At 36.3% G+C, this 24,041-nt stretch overlaps 2 protein-coding genes across 5 annotated transcripts in view; one reads left to right on the top strand and one right to left on the bottom strand.

The window, feature by feature from the left end:
• Window positions 1–4,301, bottom strand: part of LOC143252646 (rap1 GTPase-GDP dissociation stimulator 1-like) — a 126,937-nt gene extending 122,636 nt beyond the window's left edge. Inside the window, exon 1 of the mRNA XM_076505117.1 lies at window positions 4,167–4,301. The gene's annotated coding sequence lies outside the window, so the exon portion shown is untranslated. The remainder of the gene's footprint in view (window positions 1–4,166) is intronic.
• Window positions 1–24,041, top strand: part of LOC143252643 (zinc finger MIZ domain-containing protein 1-like) — a 211,316-nt gene that overhangs the window by 6,694 nt on the left and 180,581 nt on the right. The window lies entirely within an intron of this gene.

Below are 24,041 nucleotides of genomic sequence, written 5' to 3'. Positions count from 1 at the left end.
AAAATATTGATAGTATATTTTTATTCAGTTTTTATTTGTGAATTAAATGGTCACAGTTTGTTTCGAATTTCACACAAAACTACGCGAGGGCTATCAGGGCTAGTTGTCCCTAATTTAGTAGTATAAGATCGCCAACTCTTGGGCTACTCTTTTTCCAACGAATAGTGGGACTGACCATCACTTTATAACGCCCTTACGTTGAAAGGCCGAGCATGTTTGGTGTGACGAGGACTCGAACCCGCAACCCTAGAATTGCGAGTCGAGTGCCTTAACCACCTGGCCTTGCCGGGCCCGAAGGTTACAGACCCCATATACTATTTTGCTGTGTAAACAATCGAGAAAAGTATCTGATTAACCGGTGACCCCACCTGTTAAAATATTCAGTAAATCTGAACATATAGAGAAAATATTCGTTGAGCAAGTTATAGCGATAATAAACTCATTAGCTGTTTTCCTAAAATTTTGTTATTTTACTAATTTTTTTTTTTGTGTGTATGTAAAGTTTGGGCGTATTTTACGCTTTGTAAGACGCATTTTTTTTAAATACCTTGAAAAACATCCCCATGCGTTTTTCAAGACAAAAATGTTGGGTTAAGGCAAGAGGTTAGCTTAGGGTCTACTCAAAACGGCCTCTCATACAGATCGTAATTTCATTACTTACCAATTATAAGTATTTTCAATAGCATAAAACATTCAGTTTAACTGATATTGTCGATATACTGTGAAGAATATGACGTATTTTACTGTATTTACTCAGTTGGTTGAAAAAAAAGTCAAGGTTACATCAAGATTGTTGGTTGCTGAGTCAAAATATTTTTATCTTAGAATTTTCTTTCCAAAATTAGGGTGCGTCTTGCAAGGCGTAAAATACCGTAGATGTTTTAAAAATCTACGTCATAAATGTCCAATGATTTTTCCTTCTATCTAGATAGCGCTGATTATATTCATCGTCCAAAAGTCGCGTCGATAGCTTAGTTACTTTGCGCCATAAAACAACACTAATCAAAAGTTTAGGATAAGTAAGGTCAAGGTCAATACGGTGTCTTTGACCGCCCGGTGGGACAGCATAAATATACGTTCGATTACCCACAGTGGACGCAGCAAATAAATACACACGCTATCTTTATTTTTATATTTTCAATCAATTAGACCTGCAGATATATATTACATAAAGACCGAGAAGAGGTGGGGTGGGAAGGGTTACATAACTTTTTTATAATTCGTGTCCACTCTACATGATTACAAAAGACTTCAATGTTGTTGAGTAAAATAATCTTTACAAGGTTGTTTTATCCACATATTACTTAGGCAAGATAAGTGTAATTATACGCTGAGGCAGATGGATATATAAATAGGAAAGACGAGAAGAAATAAAAACAAATGTGAAAAAGTTGAAATAATGCATTAGCGCCAGAGTCGATAAACAAACGAAATATAATAGCATTATTAAAACGGTGTGCGTTGTTATGCAAAAAATTTAGTAAGGAAATGGTTTAGGCAGGAATAAAGCTTTATAAAATTAAAATATTTGATAGATGGCGTGGTCAGCTCGACAGTTCAGGACTGATCCCGAGGAACGAATTGAAATGTGCATTTCTGGAACTTAACAAAGACAATAAACTAGCTACAAAAATCCTGTACCACAACTAAAACCATGTAAAGAGTAGACCACCCAAATGCGGCGTTTCCTTGGGGAAGGGGCATACAATGAGTGGTTAGTATGGCTTAGGTAAAAGTAAGCAATTACCAGGAACCGTTACTATTTCCTGGTATAATATGATATAGTCCTAATGAATATTACGTTTGTTAAGAAGAAAATTTATTTTGCATTTTTCTCTTGTGTGCGTTTTTGTTCGTGATGTCGTAAATTCCCCGTGGATGAACCGAGCTTCGAATGAAGGGAGGAATCGAAGGCAAACGGAAGTTTCGAATCTCACGGACTGTTCCTTAACTTCCACTTCTTTTTCTTTAGTCTAGTCTAATGACATACTCGACTAGTTCTGTTGTAAAATTGACAGAACTCGTGTTTAACACTCCTACAAAAAGACATTTCTAGTCCCGATTTCTCCAAGCCCGTTCCCCTGGCTGTGGTTTCGCTAGATAATAGATAGGGACAGTGGGAATCTCGTTAATCCATTCATTAATGGATTTAAATGGCAATTTCATTTAAATACAAAATTATTAGCCTAATATTAATAACCTTTCAAGTTGCTCTGGGGCCTATTAAGCCCCACTTTTCGTAGGAGTGTTAAAATGGAGAATAATAGACGTGCATCTATACAATAAAACTTAACGTTTCTACTTTAGTTAGGCCGGGTGGTTAAGGCGTTCGAATCATAATCTGAGGGTGGCAGGTTCCAGTCCTTTCACACCAAACATGTTTGTCCTTTTGGTCGTGTGGACGTTATAATGTAATAATCAATTTCATTTTTAGTTGATAAAAGAGTAGCCCAAGAGCTTGTGGTGATGACTAGCTGCCTTCCCTCTAGTCTTACACTGCTAAATTAGAGACGGCTAGCGCAGATAGCCCTCGTGTAGCTTTGCGCGAAGACAAAGAAACAAACGAACTTAAAAATCATTGTTTATTATTGTAGTAGTAACAGCGACACCACATCACTAAAGTTGCCAAGAGGGGAAAAGTTTACTTTTCAATTAACATAGCGCTAATATTTTATTGGGTAAAATGAACAAGAATTTTGAAAAAAAAAGAGGAGTGCCATCTTTTATGGTGTATTCTCCTGTAAGTGTAACAGATTGAAACGATAAAACTAGTACAATAAAGAAAGCGTACTAAAGTGTAGGCCGTCAGTTACTATTATCCTTTAGTCTTTCTTTGTCCTTTGATTTATAAATATGAATGCAAGTTGAGATCCTCACCATTAAAAAAAATCAATGAGCTTTGTATGACGTAGATTTTTTATCTAATTCTGATAAACAATAAAAAAATATTTTCCCTATTTAACAATTGCGTTTGACTTGCTTTTATTTTGTTACTTACCAATGTAGTATCACTGATGTGTGTGTGTCTTCTTATCGCAAAGCCACATCGGGCTATTTGTTGTGTCCACCGAGGGAAATCGAACCGCTGATTTTAGCGTTGTAAATCCGAAGAGTTACCGCTGTCCTAGCGCGAGGAAATATCACTATTGAATCTGCAAACGTTACGGTGGTTTCGTTATACAAATATATCCACTTGACGTTGCGGGGCAAATCAAGCGAAACGTAGCGTTTATTGAGAAATGGAAAATACGTCTTTTAAAAACTAATTAATTGAACCATCACCCCTAGTGGCACAGCGGACTTACATCGATAGAAACCGAGTTTCGATACCTGTGGTGGGGAGAGCACATATAGTCGATTGTGTAGCGTTGTGCTTAACTGGAAATCAACAACTTGATTTATTTCATACCATGGAGTAAAATTCACACTTAATTGAAATATGAATATAATTTTATACACAATACACCTTCAGGGTAACCCTCTAGTACATCGGTAAGTCTACGGATTTACAACGCTAAAATTAGGGATCTGATTCTCGTCGGTGGACTCAGTAGATAGCCCAATGTGGCTTTGCTATAAGAAAACAGATATGCACCTTCAAGTCCGTGATCTTGTACATTTGGGCCCGGTATGGCCAGGTGGTTAAGGAGCTCGACTAGTAATCTGAGGGTCTCGAGTTCGAATCCTCGTCGCACCAAACATGCTCGCCCTTTCATCCGTGGGGGCGTTATTATGTGACGGTCAAGCCCACTATTCGTTAGTAAAAAGTAGCCCAAGAGTTGGCGGTGGGTGGTGATGAGTAGTTGCCTTCTCTCTAATCTTACACTGCTAAATTAGGAACGGCTAGCGCAGATAACCCTCGAGTAGCTTTGCGCGAAATTTAAAACAAACCAATCTTTTACATTTATCATATACACATATCTGGCGTATTCCACTTACAGTTACAACTGGTGATACACAAAACGTTGTTTCAGCTGGAGATCACACAGTATATGTTATATTTATTCTAACTAACGATTACTTATTGTTATTTTATTTCGGTGATCCAGTTTCCAACCAAACTTTGTCCATGCAATAAAGAATTCAAATGCTTTAAAGATTGAAAAAGAAAACACAAAAAACAACATATTTTTATGTCACTGCCGTGACACATTGCTATCCCTTACCTTTTGAAGCTGAAATCAAGTCTTAACAACATACTTCCAGCCAATCTTCAGTATGTAGGATCGGTAATGATTTTGTCAGAGAAACTAAAACCTGCAAGCTTGCGTGTTATTTATTCTCTTCGTGGCTCACTGTTGACTGCTTAGAACTAATGGCATAAAGGGAAATGTTAAATATAGAATATACGTTAGCACGAGTACGTATTATAAGAACCGAAAAGTGACAAGTTAGAAGTAAATCGGTAGATGTTATAGAGAAGCGAAAGATTATTTTTTTCTTCTTTCAGAATTTCGTGTTTGTAAGTATGAAAAATTGTTTCGCTGCACTCTAATGAATTGTTCTCAACTGTTATTAATAAGAATGTGCAAAAAACAAGCAACAAGAAACTCCGAATAAACTATCTAAACGATAAACTTATTTCACAATGGGATCATAAGTTAAGGTACCCCTCAAAAATGTGAATATAGTTAAAACATTAAAAATATCCAGTGGATTATTCTAAAATCTCATCAGAACTGTTGATGCTGTCTGTTTGCGTGTTGATTTTTATCTGTTTGTGTATTTTATTATGTGTGGTTTAAGAACTGTGCCGACCTATGTTGTAGCTGTTTTGTACAGAAAACCCTTGGTGATTAATTGTTAGTGTTCTGATAGTATAGAGGGCGCGCTTTAATTTTTCTATTGGTTACAACCGACATCAAACACTGCCGCTCCACCGCCATCACAAGAAGAACGACAGTTTTAAGCAGTCGCTATTCATGTGCAACATAATCATCGTCGGCTGTGGGGCTGCAGGTGGGCCCCACAAGGTCAAAAGAGGGTAGGGAGGGTTAGGTGTGTGGCACGTGAAAGTAACATAAAGAAAAAGAAAAGCTAACAGCTTAAAGTTGTGGATTGGATATTTAATACACACATAGAATTCCCATGTGGACTCTTTTTTGTTAGCGTAATAATTCCAAAAATTTAAATCTTGTTGTTATAATATATATTTAAATCGTTCTCTAAGTTGCAAGATCATAGAAAGTAAGACAGACGAAATGACCCTTTAAAAAGTCATTAAATTGTTTATTAACACTGGGAACAAAAAACACACTACGAACAAAAGAAATCGGTTCGCAGGTTCGTTATGGGTTTAGGATAAAATTCAATGAAATGAATGAAGTATAATGCAATTGGTGTACACTGATTCTCACAACAACATAAAAATCCTTTTTACTTCCTTAACAAAAGATTTTAACTGAAACTTATCAAACAGTTACGATTTCAGCTCGATTTCCGACCAATGAACATGATTTGTTGGTAACGTATCATCTCCTTATCACATAATACCACCCGAAAGCGCATAAAAGTGATTTCTACTCGCATACCTCACTCGGACCCACGTGACTTTGATCCAGAACAAATGTTCTACTGAACGCGATCTTGGCCTGTTGTGCATTTCCCGTCCACATTAAAAGAATAGTATTGATAGGTAAATTCCTTATTTAAAATGTAATTGTATTATGCAATAACAATTCATTTAATCAAACAAGTTTACGGTACGGAGGCTTGCCATCTGCTAGTGTTATTTACACGTGAATTTGTTACCTGATAATAGTTTTGCTTTAGCAGGTTGTGGTTCTGCGTTGAAAGTTTATGGTCTGTTTTTATTAATATTATACCTAGCATTTTTCTGGTGGTAGAAGGAGATAAATAGAAAAATAACTAGGAGTATATGGAAGTCAATTGTGATGTAAATATTATATTTTCTTCTTCTTGACATGTGGTATAAAGTGTGGTATGAATACTATACATCCTTGCAATACCCGACAGTCAAGTGTCGTCCAAGTATTATACGTATTCGTTGCTGCATAACTTGCAAGTTTTGTCGTATTGTTTTTTCGATGAAGGGGGTTCTTTGGACTATTTCACAAAAAAATAATAAAAAGTACAGTCCACGTAGTGGTAACGAATTAGTTTCCTTCTTAACGTTTGCTATGGTTACTTTCACTTGTAGACCCGGCATGGCCAGGTGGGTTAAAGCGTTCGACTCGTAATCTGAGAGTCGTGGGTTCGAATCCCCATCACACCAAACATGCTCGCCCCTTTTAGCCGTGGGGGCGTTATAATGTGACGGTCAATTCCAAAGACGGTAAAAGAGTAACCCAAGAGTTGGCGGTGGGTGGTGATGACTAGTTGCCTTCTTTCCAGTCTTTCACTGCTAAATTAGGGACAGCTAGCGCAGATAGCCCTCGTGTAGTTTTGCGCAAAAAACAGAACAACAAACTTTTACTTGTAGACCTAAAATCACAAACAACAGGCATTCCAAAACTAATAAAAGCCTTCCTCACAAATAAACTTACTTGTAAAATTTCCTCTCGCTTGTTGATCGATAAAAAAATGATTCACTCATTAATTCAATAAATACTTAACTGACCAATTAAGTTAGCACTTGCATATATGTCATTACTTATTGCACAAAATTTCTAGATTATTACATTGTCATTATTTTAATATTTTAAAAATATAGTTCCCAAAGTGATCACACTTCTTCGCCGTGTGTAACATTTAAGTTTAGTGGGTGTGTCTACATATGTCTACCCAATGTAAAGAGCTAGTGTGTGTCACGTCACGTCACGCTTGATTTCTCGATAAAGGTGGTGTCATGAAAGTCAAAATTATTTATACAGAAAAAAAATAGTTCAATTACTCTCTGTCCGTTACGATTTTAGTGACGAGGTAAGATGTAAGTGGGCCACGAGGAAGGGAAGCGTGAAACCTTATAAGTGCAGTGAACGTTGGCATAATAATACTAAAGTTAAGACGTAGTGTGGGAATACCTAGCCTAGAGCCAAAGGCATAAAATTTATCATGAAAGTTAAAGTATCGATTCAATTTTTAAACTTAAATTGTTTCTGAATTAAGCTATTTTTCTTATAGCAACAACATTTTTAATTAAAAAACAAACCTCTTTAATCAACGGAGACTCTAAGTAAAAAAACAATAAACATTTCTCCTGTTTTGTTGTCTATACATTTCATTTTATACCTTCAGTACATGACTAACAATAGTATTAGGTTATACTTTTGTTGTAAAGCAACTTGACATGAAAATTATCATTGGAACGTAGTGTAACTCAAACGCGCTGGTCTTTCTATATATTGTATATGTACGTTTAACTGATTTTTACCAACAATTATTCTATGAATACGCCACTAAGCCATTTCATGAATCACCTCAATTTTTATTGGCTCACAAAGGGTGTATGTATGTTCATTTTATCATAGCAAAGCCACATCGGGCTATCTGCTGTGTGCAGATCGAACCCCTGGTTTTAGCATTGTGAATCCCAAAACGTACCTCTGTCCCACCAGGGGACGGCTCGCAAAAGAACTTACCGACCCTTGACTCTCTTGTCTACACTTTTCTACCTCTTTATTGGTTACGCTTGATCACACAAAATTTATTTACTTAGTTGAGTTTAGAGGTGTAGGTGGATGGTAGTACTTGCCCTATAATTTTTCACATACTACACGCTATTATATCATTTCCCCTTGTTATGCTTGTTTGTTTTTGAATTTCGCCTAAAGCTACACAAGGGCTATCTGCGCTAGCCATCCCTAATTTAGTAGTGTAAGACTAGAGGGAAGGCAGCTAGCTATCACCACCCATCGCCAACTTTTGGGCTACTCTATTACCAATGAATAATGGGATTAACTGTCATATTATAACGCCCCCCATGGCTGAAAGGGCGAGCGCGTATTTAGTGTGACGGGGTTTCGAACCCGCGATCCTCGGATTACAAGTCGAGTACCTTAACCACCTGGCCATGTCGGGCCTCCCCTTATTATATAGCAGTCAAATGAAGTGTAAGTGTTTTTAAAAAGTTCTCATCAGAGTACCGTAACCAAATAACACTAATTTTTAGTAAAACTATCCGAATTTATAGCAGTCTCTTGAAAAAATAGGTTTCCTGATGTATCCCTGATTAGGCAAATATCATGCGTGAAGACCCAAAATACACGTGTTTCTTGATAACTATTATACAAGTACTCTAATACAAACTAAATTATTATATCTGCAGTATTGTTTATCAGCGGCCTATATGTGTTTTTTTGTGTGTGGTTTTTTCAAATACCAGTCTTACAATATTGACGTAAATAACAAAAATCTGATATTACTGAAGGCTAGTATGGTGCGACAATTTAAAACAGCCGATTTCTTGCCTTAAGCACAATCACACATATTCAATAGATAAGACCCCTACTATCAGGTTTATTTTAGAAGTGCATGTAATTGTTTATATTTCGTTTAATACTTTTCATGAATTTTTTTAAAGAGATAATGTATTTGCCTGGAATATTTCGTACGTCGTTACGTTCTTGGTTCGTAAGAAACATTGTACAAGGTAATATTTCGTGCGTTTATTTCTCAAACTTGTTAGTTAATATGCAACACTTACAGTTTTCAAAATTTAATAATAGAATCGTTGATTTTATTGTGTGAGTGTTTCTCAAATTATTTACTTAATATCATATGTTTTAAAGGCTAAAACAAAAGTTGTGTTGTACGTGAACTTGACAGTGAAATGGATAACTCTTTTTCTGAATTTTGATGACATAGATCTGGTCACATGTTTTTGGCGATACCATTTATCTCATCCAGACCTCAGATGTAAATCTGTGGATTTATATCACTAAGAATCGAGTTTTGACAAAGATGGTGGGCAGTGCACAGATAGCAAGCACACTGTGTAACATTGCGCTTAACTACAAACAGACTTTTTATCCTATTAACACAAATGTACTGGTGTTAGGTTTCGTGAAATACAGAGGTTATTGAAAGTTAAATAAAATTGATTAATGTTGATAATCTGTGATATCTATTCTGCTTTGTTCTGAAGAAGCCTTCCAGTAAGAAGTTTCTGAAGCCATGTAATTAAAAACTGTGATAATCAAATTCAACATTAATTTGTTTCCAGGTGATTAGAATGAAACAAGCCAACTGAATTCTGTTTCGAATAAAATATTATGAGACTGGATGCCAGACAACACAGTATATATTTAGCTTATGAAAGAGTACAATTCAGTTTAAATCTATAATGTAACATACAGGAGGACTGTCAAGAGATGACAGACATTTTCGACCAATTCTGCGGTCAATTTTCATTCTTTGATCATCGATATATCAAAGGAGATGGACTGTATTCCATCAACTTTGATAAATTACTTCACATTTTCTGACCAGATTTTTACCTATCTTAAGAATATGGCTGTATGTATGGAGCTAACGATTTCTAAGTGATTTTTATATGATTTACAAAGTAACTACCTAAAAGAAATTACATTTTCTTTTTCCTTAGCATATTTGCGTTTATGTCATCATAGCATTAAATAAATTTAAAAAACAATGTTTTTTGTGCAGATCTAAGAAAGCAAAATTTATTGAAGTTCAATATTATTCCACATTATTAAAGAATCTAAGCCTAATTAAAAAAATTGTATTATTTTGTTGATTAGTTGCATTTAAACAAGTGTGCGTGTTTCCTGTATAGTAGTAGATACTACAACAGAAAACGAGCCAATTTAATTGAAAATTGGGCGTGCAAACATGCAATAGTTTGTTAGTTAGTTTCTTTGTTGTAAAGCACAGAGCTATATATTCTTCTCACTGTGGACCATAAAACCGTGTTTTTTTAGTGTTATAAGCCCATAAACATGCCGTTAAACCACCAAGGAGTTGCAGTAATTAATAACGAAATTTTCTCAAAGATGTGAAACATTAACCTGATAAAGTAAAATGAAAGATTAACCATATTAACCCCTTACTTATCTGCTCATCATAGGAAGTTACTCACTACATCTATCTATTGTATTTCCAGGTTCCATATGTATGTACTTTGAAAAGGGATTTTTTTTTTTGCACTGATTACAGTTATAAATGATTTGTAGAGCGTTTTCACATTTCATCAAATTCCCCAGTAACAGATCTGGTATGGCCAAGCGTGTTAAGGCACTCGGGTCGTAATCCAAAGGTCGCGGGTTCGAATCACCATCACACCAAACATGCTCACCCTTTCAGCCGTGGGTGCGTTAGAATGTGACAATCAATCCCACTATTCATTGGTAAAAGAGTAGCCCAAGAGTTGGCGGTGGGTGGTGATGACTAGCTGCCTTCCCTCTAGTCTTACACTGATAAATTAGGGACGGCTTGCACAGATAGCCTTCTTGTAGCTTTGTGCGAAATTCAAAACAAAACAATGTCTAAATCTTATTGCACTGTAGTAAACAGACGTGAGCGTCTCTTATTAAGTGGCTATCACATTAAAAGAAACTCGCGTGTTGTTTAATTTTACGTTTCTCAGTTATTATTTTTGTTCGTTTTCAATCAACCTTTGTTCTAACTAAGTATTAAATTACATTCCAAGCTTAGTAATTTGTGTTCCACAATATTATGTTAAGCGTCATCAAAACAGGTTTAATACAGTATAACTCGGAGAAATCAGTACGTATGATAAAACAGAGATTGAGTACATTTATATAGAGCTATTTTAGAGCTTTGCATGATCTTAGTCCATTTAGTCACATTTGGTTATGCTTTGTCTGGTTATCGTGTAGTTTTTATTCCAAAAGACTCTGTCATGAGGTTTTTCCATGTCAAACGTGCAAACTCCTCCCTACATGCTTTTCATAAACCATTTAGTGTACCAAAACAACAATTTTTCAGAGTCCATTTCTATAGTCAGGTCGCATAAAAATCCATGGGCGTTGCATCAAATATATCTTCATATGTGGTAACAGGAATTTGCATTTCATTCTCTAGCTGTTTCAAGATATGTTGAGGTTGCAACTTGTATACTCGTGACTTGTGTCGCTTCTACAGATAAAAATTCTTCTTGATTATGTTACGTACTGTTGCTTTGTGTTCGTAAATGATCACCTGTTACAAAATGTCACATTTTAAATCATCGTACCTACAGTACATGCTTGTTGCAGTTTTTTATCTGGATGGCCCTTGTACTCCAAGCTCATCTACATGTCTTTGTTTTCAGTGCAATTAAACACAAGAGATATCCCTGTTCCGGAAATTTTAAATCCCTGATATAAATGGGTCTTTGAAATCTGATTATATGAATACTTCATGCGATTAATTTTCAGTGGTGTCGTTTGTTTGTTTCTTTGAATTTCGCGCAAAGCTACTCGAGGGCTATCTGCGCTAGCCGTCCCTAATTTAGCAGTGTAAGAATAGAGGGAAGGCAGCTGGTCATCACCATCCACCGCCAACTCTTGGGCAACTCTTTTACCAACGAATAGTGGGATTGACCGTCACATGATAACCCTCCCACGGCTGAAAGAACGAGCATATATGGTGTAACGGGAATTCGAACCTGGGATCCTTAGATTGCGAGTCGAGTGTCTTGACCACTTGGCCATGGCGAGCCTAACTCGTAGAAACAATCAAATCAAGTGTAATATCAAAAACTAATAACAATAAAAAACACTAGTTCGTAAAGAATACCTGCTACTGGTAGGTACTGGCGAGCATGTTTGGTGCGACCGGGATTTGAACCCGCTAGTCTCGGATTACGAGTCGAACGCCTTATCACTCTTGGCCATGCCGGGTTTTCAGTGGTATCACATTATCAACAAAACGCAAAACAATGTGAAATTTAGCTCAGATAAATTCTATTTTACAACGACTTTATATCGGTTGTGGTTGTCAGGTAATTTGATGATAGGTTTATTACTATTATTAAAATTCTCGTAAGTACTTCTGTTTCAATGCAGCAAAAGTATTGTCATACACCTTTTTACAATTTACTATCGATTTTAACATCAAAGCTATCGTAAGCTATCTTAAGTTTTTATTGTAATGCTCCAAGGTTTTCTGAACTTAATATGAACCAAGCTGCTCGTATGATAAATATACTAGTTAAAGCTGAGTCGGTTAATTCGAAAAACCGTGCATTCAGAACTGACCTTTCTTCCGACTTCCTTACATAAACTATCATGTAAATGTTCAATCAGTGAAGGGTAAACTTCGATTAATAAACTCTTAAATAAATTCTAGACCCAAAGAAAAAATAAATAACTGAGTTTATACCTTTCAGGAACCCATTTAAACCTCTTGATTCAAGTTTTGGGTCTCGTTTGAAAACCATTTCAAGTTTTGAATGTGATCCTATGTGCTAACTTCTTAATCAGAACTGATTTGTAACCTAAAATTTTTCAGATTCTAACGGGCTGGCATGGCCAGGTGGTTAATCCCCGAATCCCCCGTCACACCAATGGGGGTGTTATAATGTGACGGTCAACTATTCGTTGGTAAAAGAGTAGCACAAGAGTTGGTGGTTGGTGGTGATGACTAGCTGTCTTCCCTCAAGTCTCATACTACTAAATTAGGGACGGCTAGCGCATATAGCCCTCGTGTAGCTTTGAACGAAATTCAAAACAAACAAACCAGATTCTAACTGTTTTTAAATGACGTGCCGAATGAAAATATCTTCAGAGAATTCGTGGCAGTTGACAACAACATGTATGAGCAAACGAAGGCTACAAAACAAAGCAATACAACAACTCGCTAATCTCCACCAGGGTTGAGACTCTGTAAGAACATCAAATAACGCTGAAAATGACATCCTGAATCAATTCTAGGCACTTGATAATAATAGCATTTCACTACCCTGATACTGTAACATCTTAGTGGCAGAGACTGAGCTTGAGGCAGAAACAAATCAAACATCATAAATCATTGTGCTTAATCACTTCAAAGCCGAATAAAAAATTTATTTTTCTTGTCTTCCACCCCCTTTTGTTTAGAAATTTTGAAGTTATTACGTTCTTGGATTTGTGTGTGTGTGTGTGTGTGTTTGTGTGTGGTATTAAAGTAGAGTTGCTTTTAACACTTCCAGTTTCAAATGTGTTAACTACGAAACTGAGTTACCATGAATTGTATTCATGTTCCCATGTTTTTGTATTTTAATTAATTCATTATGCATATGTTAACACTTTCTTTAATTAGACTCAAAATCGACCAAACTATACGTTTTTAGTGGTTGCTGCTATACAGGGATTTCTGAACAAGTATGGTTTGTTTATTTTGTTGTTAACCGTAAAACTGCACAGTGGGCTGGCTATCTTTACTGTACTCATCCGTACTATTGAAATCCAATGTTTAACGTTTTAAGTCATCATACTTAACGCCGAGCTCCTGGACGGTGACATTCTGTCATTGATTAAGCGCCTACGGTTAAGTTTGGTTTGTTTTGAATTTCGCTCTCGTGTAGCTTTGCGCGAAATTCAAAACAAACTAAACCCTTTAGGCTATCACTTCTAAACTAGGGACGGCTAGTCTGGATACCCTTCGTGTAGTTTTGGGCAGTACCCAACAATCATACAAACAAACACCAATTGTTTATTTACGACTTCACTTTCGTCCTGCTTAGGCTCGATATGGCCAAGCAGTTTAAGGCGTTCGACTCGTAATCCGAGGGTCGCGGGTTCGAATCCCGCGCGCACCAAACATGCTCGCCCTTTCAGCCGTGAACGCGTTATTCGTTGGTAAAAGAGTATTCCAAGAGTTGGCGGTGGGTGGTGATGACTAGCTGCCTTCTCTCTAGTCTTACACTGCTGAATTAGGGACGGCTAGCGCAGATAGCCCTCGAGTAGCTTTGCGCGAAACTCAAAAACAACTCGTCCTGGTTATATTGTTCTTGCCTTCTATTCATTACACTAAGTTTCCAGATCATAGCGTCATACGCCTTCTAGTAAACGTGCAAACATTTAAATTAAAACGTCGAAAATACATCTTAAAGCAGCTGATAACAACACAACTTCTTCCAGTTGTCAAAAAAAGTAAGAAAGGCACGTGAACTACCGAACGATTCCAGCATTTTCTTTCCAAAAACTCCGATGAAAACAAAAAGCCAATCACAAATAGTCAAAACAGCTTCCACATAAGTTTTAGTGCAATTATGTCTTATTTTTCATTGTTCCTGAAAAAACCGATGCAAGGTATCACTATTTAACCAGTGTCACATAGCGAACCGAAATATATCCTTAATTAAATCCTTGGAAGCATTTAAATTCGAACGTTTAAAGCTCACTCATCCATTAGCTTGACCTTTTTCTTTTTTTAATTTTCCGCATTTCCCGAAAGTGACTCTAAATGGAGAAGTCTTAAACATTACGTCATTCGTCGAAGTAGCGTCACCGTTAGCTCTCGCGCTTTGCCAAAAAAAAAAGTAGGAAACCAGGTTCAATTTCATTCCTCAATGTTTGTTATAGTAAGTATGTCACATAAAAGAACTTACAGCCCATGGAAACAAACGTTTTGTTTTAACGACGACGGTCCCCACGTGATGAAACGATGCATTTAACTTTTAAAGTAAAAACAGTATATTTGATTAGTGATACTCATCGCTAGGCTTATTTATAATTTTGATCTAAATAGAAAGTCTACTCTGATCGAAAGTTAAAATTTATTAATAATATTTATATTTTTTTTCCCACCTCGCAGTCTCTCGCTAGTACAGCGGTATTCTATTGATTTACAACGCTAAGAACACGGGTTCGATTCCCCTCCGTGGGCTTGGCAGATAGCCCAATGTGCCTTTGCTATAAGAAAAATACACACATATACTCTACCTTGTAAACAAATTCTAATCGGAACACTGCTTAGGTTTTTACGTCGTGGCTGTAAAAATAAACAAAAAAAAACATCGGATGTAATGATAAAAACATACTTCAATATTACACGTTTTTGGTGATTCACCACCAGCAATGATCGTGTATTATCACGCAGAAAAAATAGGTCTGGTAAACATTGCAAATGTTACATTTTTCAATATTTTCAATAAAATTGTTGTGCTGTGATCGTATTTCACCGACCAAAGTATGGTTTTCTAATGAAAACTAGAAATAATTAATTAGTACAATCTCCTTACAAATATGTTTACCATCTTTAATGTAAACAACTATTTGGAATTAATCCGCATTCTTATGACGTATTAAGGTATGTAATTATGGCAAAACGCACATTAATTTGCAATTTGGCCCGGCATGACCAGGTGGGTTAAAGCGTTCGACTCGTAATCTGAGAGTTGCGGGTTCGAATCCCCATCAACCAAACATGCTCGCCCTTTCATAAAAACAAATCGGTTGCTAAGAGAGCTAAAGGTAGAAATGTGATTCTTAATTACTGAGATTATAATAATAATAATAATTTAGATTATTAGTGTTGACTGTAATTCTGTTTGGAACGGTAAGTATACATTAAAATCTCAAATAAGGTTTCGCTTATATTTCGGAGGTAATAGTAAAATAAAGCAGAATTACATAAGAGTGTCCAGCCGGAGACTCAACAGTAAATCTTGTAGAAACGACAAGGAAACTGACTTTAATAAACGTATGTCTATCCATATCTTGACTTTTATTTGTTTAAAATAGCCTTTTCTGTAGACAGACGAACTACAGTAATTCATCGCACCTACTTTCATTTACAGGTTATATCAACAGCAAATGGCCCATTGGAGATGCAAAATCTAGAAATACGCATGCGCAGTCTCAAGGTACCTCGCCAGCTATTAAGTCAGTGGGCTCGTGGAATGGCGTGAATTGGAAAGTTCAGCCATAATGCTATCCGCAGTGGGTTCTCAGAAGCAGAGCTCTTAGAGAAACTGATGCTTATTGATCTGTGTTCTGCTGTAGGCAGAGTTACCCTAGTAACCTGTACATATCTCTATGACCAAAATTCGGAACGAATGTGTAACGAAAAATTGAACGCATTTTTTTTAGAACGATCTGTTTAGAATTTAAATTCGGGAAACATAATTTATATGATTAATAGAATTTATATATCGCACATTGACTTCAGTAGCTCCCAAACCGAGATTTCTATACAGATAAAGAAAAGGTTCGACAAAAATATCGATACCTGTACTACTACAAGTACTAACTGAAACACAAAATGCCGATGTCACTGTACAATCACAAGTAGTAACTGAAATAAAAATGCCGATGCCACTGTACAATCACAAGTAGTAATTGAAACACAAAATGCCGATGTCACTGTACAATCACAAGTAGTAATTGAAACACAAAATGCCGATGCCACTGTACTATCACAAGTAGTAACTGAAACACAAAATGCCTATGTCACTGTACGATCACAAGTAGTAATTGAAATAAAAATGCCGATGTCACTGTACAATCACAAGTAGTAATTGAAACACAAAATGCCGATGTCACTTTACAATCACAAGTAGTAATTGAAATAAAAATGCCGATGCAACTGTACAATCACAAGTAGTAATTGAAACACAAAATGCCGATGTCACTGTACGATCACAAGTAGTAATTGAAACACCAAATGCCGATGTCACTGTACGATCACAAGTAGTAACTGAAACACAAAATGCCGATGTCACTGTACAATCACAAGTAGTAATTGAAACACAAAATGCCGATGCCACTGTACTATCACAAGTAGTAACTGAAACACAAAATGCCTATGTCACTGTACGATCACAAGTAGTAATTGAAATAAAAATGCCGATGTCACTGTACAATCACAAGTAGTAATTGAAACACAAAATGCCGATGTCACTTTACAATCACAAGTAGTAACTGAAACACAAAATGCCGATGTCACTGTACGATCACAAGTAGTAACTGAAACACAAAATGCCGATGTCACTGTACGATCACAAGTAGTAACTGAAACAAAAAATACCGATACTAGTATGATACTGTATGTAATAACGTAAACAGAAAGTGCAGATACCGCTATAATACTAGGCAGTGGTTTAATTTGTCGTTACAAGTTTACATTTAACCAACGTCTATTTCAATGTGCACGAGTTTCATTGCGGGAAACTTGTACGACTTATGTAATAATTAAAATCAAAGCTAATATTTTAAAAGGTCAAATACCTCCAATTCTTCTACTCAACTGCTGGTTTGAGGTGAAAGAAACAATGTGTATCTAATTTTAATACCTTGACACACACCGGTTTTCAGCGCCTGCAGTTATTATGTGAACTACGTTTCGGGTAAGCTGTTCATGCTAAGGTAAATTCAGTTGAGAGACATTTATCTGCAAAATGAGTATAATTAAGAGGTGTTATATGTATGATGCGTATTTAGCCTCAAGGATCTATATGCTTGACTCATTAGAGGCTTCAACATACGTGCATTAGTTGTTGTAATTTGTAAAGTTTACAGTAATTTAGATTAATATTAAACCGTTATACTAGCTAATGAGTAACTTAGACGTATGTAAATCATTTGTAGGTAGAACTGTTACACGTAAACAGGCATAAATATGCAAAAGCGACTGTACATATATTTTTTGTCCTCTGGTGGGACAGCGATAAGTCTACGGAGTTACAACATTAAAATCCAGGGTCTGATTTCCTTTTGTAAGCACAGCAGATTTGTGATTTCGCTCGAAAACAAATAAGCATATGTATTATATTATTTATATAATACATATACATTTATTTATAACAAACTGATATAATTATCAGAGATTTGGATTTACTGTTTTTAACGCAGTCCTTCCTTGTGATTGGGTTTACTTAACTTTATCAGTATTAATTTTTTCTAAAATATATATATATGTTCCGATTTTCGCGCTAAACTACACAAAGTCTCTTGTGCGCTAGCTGCCCCTAATTTTGGACATATAGACCATATATTCTTTAATCGAATAGAGAAATTTGACACTCATTTTTATACAGCACTTTCACGGTTCCAAAGTGCGCCGCGTGATTTTGCGGCAATTGGATACGAACCTTAGACCCTGTTACATATACAGGTATGTCTATATTGTAGTATTACTTTGTTGGTTCGAAATTACCATTACGTCTAAAACAATCTAAAAAAGATTCACTTCTCTAAAGTAAGACCACTTTGCAAAAAGACCAAAAACAGTTTAAGGTGACTAAAATTCCAGAAGGAAATATAAAAACGACGGAACGTTTTTGGTCTTGATTGTTCGTTTGTTGAATTTTACACAAAGCCGTTCGAGGGCTGTCTGCGTTAGTCGTCCTTAATTATTTGACCCAGCTTTGCCAGGTGGGTTAAGGCGTTCGACTCGTAATCTGAGAGTCGCGGGTGCGAATCCTCGACGCATCATCCATGCTCACCCTTTCAGTGATGATAACTAGCTGCATTCCCTCTAGTGTTACACTGCTAAATTAGGGACGGCTAGCGCAGATAGCCCTGGTGTAGCTTTGCGCGAAATTCAAAACAAACAAACAAATATATTAAAGGGAAGATAGCTAGTTAACACTACCCGCCACCATCTCCTGAGCTGCTCAGCTATCCTTTACCAACAAAAAGTGGGATTGACCATCACATTATAACGCCTCTACGGCTATTAGGGTGATTCGAACCGCGACCATCAGTCTGCGAATCGAGTACCTCAACCAATGTAGGCCATGCCAGGCTACTTAAGGCCATCAAGTATGTTTAGAAAATGCATTAGTTATTATTATATATATTAACAAATAATAATAAATATAAATATGATTGTATAAATTATTAGAGCCTGACCTAGCTGGTAACTCGATAAATATGATATTGAGTTATATACATAGTTAACTAATTAGTTCTAACAGAATAGCTGACAAATGTTTAGCAGATCTGAACGGTAAGTGAAATCATTTTGTTATTCATCGTGGAGATATGATTTGTTGGTTTTTCAGAACTTATCGATCAGAAGAGAGTATGTATTGAACGACTTATTTTGTGTCTGTAACACATTGTACCTCACCACACTTCGCCTAGTATTTTGAACACACGTTTAAACATACTGTAAACAGTAACAGATTCATAAAACACTACTTGCTGTTGTCGCTAGACTTAACCTTGTTTCTTTTATTTAATGATAATTTACGTTACTAGCTGGATCGGTATATTAAATTAATTATATTAATCACTATGCCTATTTCCAGTTTTGAACGAATGTGTAGTTGGCTTTGATTTCTTACAGGCATATAAGTTATAAATCAGAATAAATACCTAATAAATCTTGTGATGTACAGAATACATTCATTTATAAGTTGTTTTCATCTATGTTATCTTTATTTTCGGCCGTAACCCCAATAATATCTCATGAAGTTCGGCACTTATCAGATTTAAGTTAGTCCTAAATCCGTATAGAAAGAAAATAACATGATAAATAAATATATATATATATTAAGCATTTTAACCAATGTTGTCTAACCTATATGATCCAATATAGCGAAGTGATTAGGGAGCTTGACTCGCAATCTGAGGGTCGCGGGTTCGCATCCGAACATGCTCGCCCTTTCAAGTGTGGGGCGTTATAATGGTACTGCCAAGCCAACTATTCCTTGGTAAAAGAGTAGCCCAAGAGTTGGCCGTGGGTGGTGATGACTTTCACTGCTAAATTCGGGAAGACTAGCGCTGATAGATTTCGTGTAGCTTTCAATATTTAAATTCTCGTCATGCATGGTGTTGGGTGTGTTAAAACCACCTCAGACTATCTGCTGAGCCCACCGAGCCCCTGATTTTAGACATGGTGTTGGTCAAGCTTCATTTCGCAAAATTTGTTTCCGATAATTATAAAATGTGTTTGTTTGGAATAAACCACAAAGCAACACAATGGGCTCTCTGTGCTCTGCCCACTACGGGTATCGAAACCTGCTTTCTAGCGGCCACACAAACCGCTGTGCCACTGTGGAGCGTGAAATGTGAGGTTAGGGTATAAGTATGGGGTTGGAGTAGGGGGTTAGTATTAGGTTAAGGAATAATTCGTGAGCGTTTTTAAATAATTTCATTCAAGCATTACATGCAAGACTATACAATACTTCAATTCATGAACACATTACACCCAAAACATTTATTATGATACTTTATTTCATGTAATACCTAGGTATATAGTATGCATTGTTTCAAACGAAATTGCAAGAAATTAAATGCGAAAAGCAGATGGTGTCGAAAATGCTCGATTTTGTCCACTTGACATTCCATTTAATGAGCTGAAAATGAAAGCAAAAATTAAAGACATATGAAAATCAAACACACCATCTATTAGAGCAAAAAATTATCTACCAAATGACATGAAATATTTTGCGAAAGCGTTTCATTTATGAATATATTTTTTTAACTTGAAAAAACGCTCACGAATTATTCCTCAACCCAATACTTGTCTCGTAATTTCTTATGGGCTATATGGTGTTTGGTAATAAAACATGGATATAAATATAATGTATATAACTTGCTGCATTGTGAAGTTTTCCATTTTTTTATATTTTATTTTTTTTACAATGATTTAACACTCTATTGAGTTGACAGCACACTAATAAATAAATCTTTTTTTAAAACCTGAATATGTTATTCCATCTATCCTCCCACGTTTCCTTAGACAAATCACTTTATTTGTGTTTATTTTTCCATTTTTTCTTATTTTTCCCACATCTACACTTATTGGTGAAACCACGGTTCAATTGCCCAGAAGTGACCTAATTGTTATCGTAGTTTGAGACTTGACGCTACTGAACGCGTTTAGTATTTACAACTGTGGCTGGGTTATAAAAGTGTAAGAGTCGGTCACTTTATTACATTCAAGTAGTGGTTAGGGCGCCCGACCAGTAATCTGAGGGTCGTTGGTTCGAATCCCCGTCACACCAAATACGCTCGCCCTTTCAGCCATGGGGACGTTATAGGTGACGGTCAATCCCACTATTCGTTGGTAAAAGAATGACCCAAGAGTTGGCAATGGGCGGTGATGACCCGCTGATAGCCCTCGTGTAAATTTGCGCGAAATTAAAAAAGAAACAATTGCGTTCAAAGAATCGAACAAAACACTTTCGACGACGTGGTCATTAGTCCAAAATGGCTGTAGAGATCCTTGACCTTGTCGATTAGCGACTTGTACGAAAGGCCTTGTTTTTGTTTTGTTTAACCGTACATAACTTACTCTCCATCAAATGTTTCTCTAACTTCTGAGATGACCTAGTCTATCTTTACCTTCAGCTACTTAACTCATTTGCTGTGTCCTTTCTTTTGAGGATTTGTTCTTCTGATCTGTTTGGGGCAGATAGCTTTGTACCATAGAAGACCAAACCAACCAACCAACTGTTCTACACTTTTATAAAACTGTTAGCAAAACTTGTGTTTTTTTTCAATTTTGCTGATTTGCTTTTCTTTTCTCTAAACGTTTGAATTTCTCTTACCGAAACCATGAGCTACTTTCAGCTGTGCTAACTTCATGTTTTATCTTAGTGTTTGTCTAACTGCAGCCCAAATTTTCTTTTTTATTAAGCTCATTGATCGTTTACATAACTTCCGATGTAAGTTTAATATTAATGTATCTGCTCTTTGGGTCCCATGATCCTTGTCCGAACATGCTCGTTCTTTCAACCGCTAGGGTTTTATAATGTTGTAGTCAATCAGACTGTTAATTAACAAAGAGTCACCCAACAGCTGGTGATGAGAGACGTTTATTAGCTTGTTGCCCTTCCATTCGTCAATCATTTCAAAATTTAAGGACGGCTAGCGCAGAAACATTTTCAGGTAGCTTTGCTCAATAATTGAACAAAGAAACAAACAAAATAATGTGCAGTTATAAATTCTTGATTCCTGATACTACACAGAAACAAAGTTTAAAAAACCGTTACAAGTAACTAACAACAACCAAATTTCCAGTAGTTCAACGTTACGTTTTTTGTTTTTCTTACCGACATACTCGTCTAACTCCTCACCAAGCATAGGTTACAAAACGAATGGAATGATAGATTCCACTGAGTGTCGGTGGTGTTAGATGTTTGAATATATAATTTTATATTATTTATTTTATTATTTTTAATATAGGTATAAAGGCGTTGCTTTATATTCCGACACTCAGTTACACAACCCCTTTTAAACATGTGGTCAGCTTCCGGTCAGTTACCTCTTTCTTTCTTTGTGAACCTGACGATGACCGAAGAAGGTCGAAACGTTGTTCGCTCCTCTACGTAAAATATTTTCTCAACCCAAACGAGCCGTTTTTACATATATATTGACTGAGAATGTTTAATGTTTGATCACATTTGACGTTTATAATTTCATTACATCATGTAACTTATTAAAATCTTTATTAAAGGTATTGTGATTAAACAAAAGGGGAAATAGATCAATGATAAATTGTGCATGAGAAAAAGATACAGAGGTCAAAATCGTGATTTCATCATATCTAATTTACTGCATAACAAAAAAATGAACAGATTGTCATTGGATCGGAAACTGGATCTAGGAAGTGTGAAAATGTCATATCAGGAAAACAAGAGTTAAATTATACTGGAAGGAAGAACGTAATAAAGACTTGGTGTAAAATAAATGACGAAAATTGGAAGTGAAAATAAAAGGGCGTGCAGGTAATAAAGGTATCAAGTTAGGATCAAATTTATTAATAATTGTTACAAGAAAAACCTTGGGTTAACATCCACTAAAAGAGTAAAGAGAGTGAAAGAAGGAAAGAAAGAATCTGTAAGAGAAATGTAGAAAAAAAAAAGGTTTAGTACCGAGAAACAAACACCGTATGGCGCTGTAAAAGAAAGAGACACCGTAGCGATAGAAAAAACTCGTAACAGACACAGAGCGAAATTACATTCGATACACGTAAGTAAATAACTCATGGCACCGGAAGTAAACGAAACGGTCCATAGCGCGCGAGAAGAAATGAATCGTAATGGATGTGTAGAAATTGCACTGAAACACGTAAACAACTAACTCATAGTACTGGAAGTAAACGAAAGTGCCTATGGCGCTAGAGTGTGTTTGTTTGTTTGTTTTTATGCACAAAGCTACAGAAAGGGCTATCTTTCCTTAGCCCACCAGGCGTATTGAAACCCGGTTTCTAGTAGTATAATTCCGTGGACATTCCACTCTGCTACTAGGGATCATGGCACGAGAAAAGAAATCCCAATGGATTTGTAGAAATTGCATTTAATACACGAAAACAAGTAACGCATGTCCACGGAAGTTTGTTCGATCCCCGTCACGCCAAACATGCTCGCCCTTTCAGCTGTGAGGATATTATAAGTGAAGATAAATCCCATCATCTGTTGGTAACTAGTCATCACCACCCACCACTAACTCATGGGCTACGCAAAGCTACTCGAGGGCTATCTGAGATAAATTAAAAAACAACAAAAATAAACCTGAATACAACTCCAAACATATATCTATCCAAGGATATATTCATATATGTATATACACAACAAATGCACGGTTCTTTGAGCGCATTTTAAACTTGGAACAGGCGAAAGTGTACATAGGAAGAACTGACCTTCATAGCGGTTCACATGCCAGAAGTTTCGTGAATACAGAGTAATAGAGTAGTAGTAGCAGAAAGCTTGGTATGTGTTGAGTTGGGCCAGAAAGTTTACCAACACAACGTCTTACTGTTCTTCCTATGCAGGCAGTGGTTTTAATCATAACTGTCTCATGTTTTATTGCTGTTGTTTCTTTATTTTTTTGTGGGGATCCTCAGTAGTGATGTTACCAAGATGCTGAAAGTTAGAAATGTAAAGGTGGGTTAGAAAATACTGTCATAGATGCTAGAACATGGGATTGGAAAGAGACTCAAACGCAATCCGAATCTAATCAAGAATTAACCATCAAGCTTCAAATTCTAGTTAAAGATGGCCACTAAAAGAAAATCAAATTTAACCCAACGAGCAACACAGAGTAAGAAAAACATTAACCAATTTTTCGAGAAATAGCGGAAGGAGCTTCGAATGTAAAGAGTCAAACAACTAATAATACACAAGGGGACCATCTTGAGTATGACTGTTGTTTGTTTTCGGAATTTCGTGTAGAGCTACTCGAGGGCTATCTGTGCTAGTCGTCCCTAATTTAGCAATGTAAGACTAGAGGGAATGCAGC

Source organism: Tachypleus tridentatus, chromosome 6 (genome assembly GCF_004210375.1).
Source record: "Tachypleus tridentatus isolate NWPU-2018 chromosome 6, ASM421037v1, whole genome shotgun sequence".
NCBI classification, from domain to species: Eukaryota; Metazoa; Arthropoda; class Merostomata; order Xiphosura; family Limulidae; genus Tachypleus; species Tachypleus tridentatus.
This window is presented reverse-complemented; position numbering and strand designations above follow the sequence as displayed.